Source organism: Podarcis filfolensis (genome assembly GCF_964270895.1).
Source record: "Podarcis filfolensis genome assembly, chromosome: 2".
Taxonomy (NCBI): domain Eukaryota; kingdom Metazoa; phylum Chordata; class Lepidosauria; order Squamata; family Lacertidae; genus Podarcis; species Podarcis filfolensis.
In genome coordinates this window covers 17,048,348-17,054,818 of record NC_139605.1, presented here as the reverse complement: position 1 = coordinate 17,054,818, position 6,471 = coordinate 17,048,348, and positions in this window count along the sequence as shown.

Here is a 6,471-nt window from a genome sequence, read left to right as displayed (position 1 = left end):
ATAAGTCTTATATTCGCTAGTATGCGACCTGCCGCTTTACCCTGCTTACCCGCCTTTTTCTTTCTGTCTTTTACCCCAGTTATGCTCAGAAGAAGCGTGTGGATTTGCGGCCACAGTATAGTTCATTGGGCCCGCGTACAAGCGGTGAGCTGCGGTCTTGCATCCAATCTTGGCCTTCCACATGGTGTTTGAGTTTCCTGGTTTTCGAGAAGAGGCATGCGTTGGGAGGAGATGATGCCATTGCTGTGGGAGAAAGTAGCCAAGTTCGGCCCTCCCGACATCCTTGTGTTTCATTTGGGGGAGAATGACCTTGCTAACAGAAGGAGTGTGGACTTGTTGTGGAGCATAAAAAGAGACTTGAATGCATTTGCAGCCTTGTGTCCCAGAACGACGGTGTTCTGGTCCTCCTTCCTGGAAAGAACTGTTTGGCGCAGTGCGCAAAGCTGTATGGCCATTGAAAGAACCAGGAAACTCGTAAACCGGGCGGTAGCCCGTTGAGTGCGCTTTATGTATGGCCAAGTCATTTATCATGACCGTATCCGGATCGGCGACCAAGCTTTATACCGGAATGACGGTGTCCACCTATCAGATTTGGGGAACGACATTTAGTTAGCTAGTGTCATCAAAAGTATCTGGGATTGGTTGCAGCTTTGAGGGTATTGGCGGCGAGCCTTTGGCTCGGGTGGCGGTTAGGCATTGGAATAATGTGTTGTGTGTCGAAGTGCTAGGTGTGGCCATCGCCTATGCCTTCAATTTTTAGGGGTATTCCGTTAAAGGAATCTGGCGGTCGTGTATTCTGTCCGATGCCTGCTTGGCGGGAGGCCATGGCACGACCCTCGGTGACAGCAGGGGTGAGCCTATAGTTGGATTAGCATCAACAGGCTCCACCTACTGGTGAATAAACCCACTTGTTTCGATCCAATGCCTAAGCCAATACCTCTTCATTGCTGTAATCAATAAAGTTGTGGCCTTTTCTAGCCCATCAACCTTATATCACTTGTCCTTGTGTCTTCATTTCACTTCGCGGGGGTCGGGTCCTCGAACCACAATGAACTGAAGAAATGATAGCTTGGAGTGATAGCTTGGAGACAGCAGACTAGGCTTCCTGGCAGTAAGCAGAAGGGGCAGCTCTTTCTCTGTTGAGCAACTCGTCTCTCCGTCTGAGGCTCAATACAGACATTATATAAGGCCGAGAGGGGCCTTCTTGGCTGCTCGCCCCATTCTAATGGGCTTAAACGTACAAGAGGACTCTGAGGTGGCTCTGAAGAGCAGCAGAGATGTGGGTGGTGGTTCCTTGAGCCGTTAAGTGCATCATGTCCTGATTGTTTAATAAATGCTAATGGGACGTGAGTTTAGCTGGATGCTCTACAGAATGTCCCAGACCTCAGTGGTTCTCTGATGCTATCTTTTGTGGAGACAGGCCCATTCCTTTGAATGGGTTCTCTGCCCAGCTCCACATTTCTTTTTTTTTCCATAAATGTTTATTGAGATTTTACAAAACATAAACATAAGTGAAACAAACATCCAACAAAAACAAATATATCAAAAAAGAAAAAAGATAAAAAAAGAAACACAGAGAAAGAAAAAAACCAATTTTTAGTTTCATAGTTCTATATCCCTCTTTCCTGACTTCCTCACATCTCCCTTTTTTGTGTTCCCCTTTATTCAATCAAGTTCAGCAAATTCTGACCCTCTTTCAAACCTCATTTATAATTATATGTTTCAACCTATTATGTCTCTAATTTCCCTTCCCTTTCCACTTCGTTTTTTACCTAATTTTCATATCTTAATCTCTTATGCCACTTTATATACCTTTGACATAATTTTACTCTGGTCTTAACCACCTTCTCTTTTTAATCATTTTTGCATACCCCTTCTAACCATGTCACTAATGCCATATTACCTTTACATCCAACATCATTTTAACATTCAAACATTTTACAATGTTTCTGTAAATAGTTTTTGAAATTTTCCAGTCCTCTTCCGTCGACTCTTCTCCCAGGTCTCGGATTCTGCCGGTCATTTCTGCCATCTCCATATAGTCTATCACTTGCATCTGCCATTCTTCCACGGTGGGCAAATCTTGTGACTTCCAGTATTTGGCGAGAAGTATTCTTGCTGCTGTTGTTGCGTACATAAAAAATGTTCTGTCTTTCTTTGGCACCAATTGGCCGACTATGCCCAAGAGGAAGGCCTCTGGTTTCTTAAGAAAGGTAAAATTAAATACCCTCTTCAGTTCATTGTAAATCATTTCCCAGTAAGCCTTAACCTTTGGGCACGTCCACCAAAGATGAAAGAATGTTCCCTCAGTTTCTTTACATTTCCAACATTTGTTATCAGGCAGGTGATAAATTTTTGCAAGCTTAACTGGGGTCATGTACCACCTATAAATCATTTTCACAATATTCTCCTTTAAGGCATTACATGCCGTAAACTTCATACCGGTGGTCCACAACTGTTCCCAGTCAGCAAACATAATGTTATGACCTATATCCTGCGCCCATTTAATCATAACTGATTTGACCATTTCATCCTGTGTATTCCATTTTAACAGCAAGTTATACATTCTTGACAATATCTTAGTTTTCGGTTCTAACAATTCTGTTTCCAATTTTGATTTTTCCACCTGGAAGCCAATTTTTTTATCCAAATTATAGGCCTCTCTTATTTGATAATAATGAAGCCAATCTCGCACTTTATCTTTTAGTTTCTCAAAACTCTGCAACTTCACAGCTCCACATTTCTTGCTTGACTGAGCCACACAAACCAAAACAGGAGCATGGTGCACTAGGACAGGCAAGTTCAGAAGCTGATTGGGCTCTGAGGCCCAGAACATACAGCTTTTAATTTTAAGAATCCTAAGTGCTTGTGATACCCCAGTAAAAAGGTAAAGGACCCCTGGATGGTAAAGTCCAGTCGAAGGCAACTATGGGGTTGAGGCACTCATCTCGCTTTCAGGCCGAGGGAGCCGGCGTTTGTCCGCAGACAGCTTTCAGGGTCATGTGGCCAGCAGGACTAAACTGCTTCTGGCACAACGGGACAACATGACTGAAGCCAGAGTGCACGGTAATGCAATGTCCCTTTCCGCCACAGCGGTACCTATTTATCTACTTGCACTGGCACACTTTTGGACTGCAAGGTTGGCCGGAGCTGGGACTGATCCAACTTGAGATGCCAAATGCTGTACAGAATGTCCTAGAGCTCAGCTTCCAAATGATGCTGTCTTACATGGGAAGGAAGTGTACTCCTTTCAATTAACAAGACTTTCATTATATAAGGCTCAGAGGCACCTTCTTTGTTCCTCAGGGCACCTGTCCCTGGTAGGCTCGAAAGGCACAAGGAGCTTTTTATGTGCATAATATACTGCTTGTTTGGACAAAATAAAACCCCAAGGTGGTTGTCACCGATGGAAGCGAAGGCTCACAAAAACACTCAATATGGAGGCCAAATGGCCGAAATATTGGGAAATTTTGGAACAAGTGGGAGACAAACTGAAATTGCAGAGTTATGAAAAACTAAAAAACAAAGTGCGAGATTGGCTTCATTATTATCAAATAATGGAGGCATACAATCAGGATAAAAAAATTGGATTCCAGGTGGAAAAATCAAAATTGGAAACAGAACTGTTAGATCCCAAAACTAAGACTTTGTCAAGGATGTATAACTTGCTGTTGAAATGGAATACTCAGGATGAAACGGTGAAATCTGCTATGATTAAATGGGCACAAGATGTTGGATACAATATTATGTTTGCTGACTGGGAACAGTTATGGACCACAGGTATGAAGTTTACGGCATGTAATGCCTTAAGAGAGAATATTGTGAAAATGATATACAGGTGGTACATGACTCCAGTCAAGCTTGCAAAAATCTATCATTTGCCCGATAACAAATGTTGGAAATGTAAAGAAACTGAAGGTACATTCTTTCACCTTTGGTGGACGTGCCCAAGGATTAAGGCTTTCTGGGAGATGATATATAATGAAATGAAAAAGGTATTTAAATATACCTTCTTGAAGAAACCAGAGGCCTTTCTCCTGGGCATCGTGGGCCAATTGGTGCCAAAGAAGGATAGAACTCTCTTTATGTATGCCACGACAGCAGCAAGAATACTCATCGCAAAGTACTGGAAGACACAAGATCTACCCACCTTGGAAGAATGGCAGATGAAGGTGATGGATTACATGGAACTGGCAGAAATGACCGGCAGAATCCGAGACCAGGGAGAAGAGTCGGTGGAAGAAGATTGGAAGAAATTTAAAGACTATTTACAGAAATATTGTAAAATTAATGAATGTTAGAATGATGTTGGATGAAAAGTTATGTGGTTTTTAGCTATAACGCTATAAGGAGCATGAAAAAAATGGACTATTAACAGACAAAAATTTAATGTTACATTATCTTAAGATTAAAGTTTAGGATAAATAAAGAGGGGAAGGATTTGCTGAACTATCAAATTGAACGGGAATACAAAAAGGGAGGTGTGAGGAGGTCCGGGAAACAAGCAAATGAAAAATAAGTGGTGGAAAGATGGAATTGTTTTTTAAACTATTTTTACTTTGTATTTTTCTTTTTTCTTTTTTCATTTTGTAAAATTCTAATAAATATCTTTAAAAAAAACCAAAAACATAGTCCTAGGCCTCGCTGGGCCCCTGATGCTATCTTATGGGGAAGGATTGCAGTATGTGTTCCCCACCAGGAAGCTGCAGCCAGGCATATGTGATTGTTGCATCACACGAAACTTCAGCTGACTAGGCACCATTAGACCTGGATCAAAGACCAGTTTTTACTTTAAAAGGTTTGGATACAGAAGGGTATATTTTACTCGAGGACCTAAAGGGCATATTTCACCAGCGCTACCGGGTGAATGGGCTGGGAGGCCACACAGCTACTGACCCTGCAGCCACTGAGTGGATTTCTGTTTTTTTAAAAAAATAAATGTTTATTAAGGTTTTACAAATCAAAAGATTCATCATTTCAAATGTATCATTACCATAAATGAGGTTCACATAAAAAACAGAAACAGCAAAAAAACAAAAATATATAACAAAAAAAAAGAAAAAAAGAAAAAAGAAAAATCCACTTTCTTAAATTTATAAAATTCCATACCCCTCTGTCTTGACCTCCTCACATCCCCCTTTTTTGTGTTCCTCTTTATTCCAATCAAATCCAGCAAGTTCAAAACCTTATTTAAACCATCCTTGATTTTATATTCTTCTAAATATTATGTCCCAATTTTTCATTGTTTTAGCCCATACCTCATCTTATATACTATGACATAATAATGTTCTGTTCATACCCCCTTGTCCTTTTTAACATTCTTCTTTTCATTCACATTTAACCAAGTCACACAAACCCTGTTACCTTCACTTCCCACATCATATTAACACTCAAACATTTTGCAGTATTTTTGTAAATAGTCCTTAAACTTTTTCCAGTCCTGTTCGATCAGTTCTTCTCCCTGATCACGAATTCTGCCAGTCATTTCAGCCATCTCCATGTAGTCGATCACTTGCGTCTGCCATTCCTCCACGGTGGGTAGATCTTGTGTCTTCCAATACTTGGCAAGCAGAATTCTTGCTGCTGTTGTTGCATACATAAAAAATGTTCTATCTTTCTTTGGCACCCGTTGGCCAACTATGCCCAAAAGAAAGGCCTCTGGTTTCTTAGGAAAGGTAAGTTTAAATACCTTCTTCAGTTCATTATATATCATTTCCCAGTAAGCCTTGACCCTTGGGCATGTCCACCAAAGGTGAAAGAATGTTCCCTCAGCTTCTTTACATTTCCAGCACTTATTGTCAGGCAGGTGATAAATTTTTGCAAGCTTGACTGGGGTCATGTACCACCTGTAAATCATTTTCATAATATTCTCCTTTAAGGCAATACATGCCGTAAACTTCATACCGGTGGTCCACAACTGCTCCCAGTCAGCAAACATAATGTTATGACCTATGTCCTGCGCCCATTTAATCATTGCTGATTTAACCGTTTCATCCTGTGTATTCCATTTCAACAGCAAGTTATACATCTTTGACAAAATCTTGGTTTTTGGTTCTAACAGTTCTGTTTCCAATTTCGATTTCTCCACCTGGACACTGAGTGGATTTCTGTACAGTCCTCAGAAGCTCCCAAGGGTGTTAAGTTGGACTAATTAAATGGAACCATTTTCCCTCAAATAGACTTCACCCAGAATCTTCGGTAAAAAGCCACTTTACAATGAATTGAAGAAATGAGTTTCGAAGCCTCTTGCTTGGCCTCCGTCACAGCAGAAAATTTTGGATTTTTCCAATCACTCATTCACCAGAAAGATATGAACGGAAAGCAGTCCTCTCTCCAGATGAAAAACCTAAGTTCAGTGGAGGCTGGTCTACTACTACTTATTCTTAAGTTTCCACTAGATTCCCAAACTACAGTCTTTCTATTTTCCCCAACCTCCAGTACTGAATTTCAATGGAGAGAGAATCCTGATTA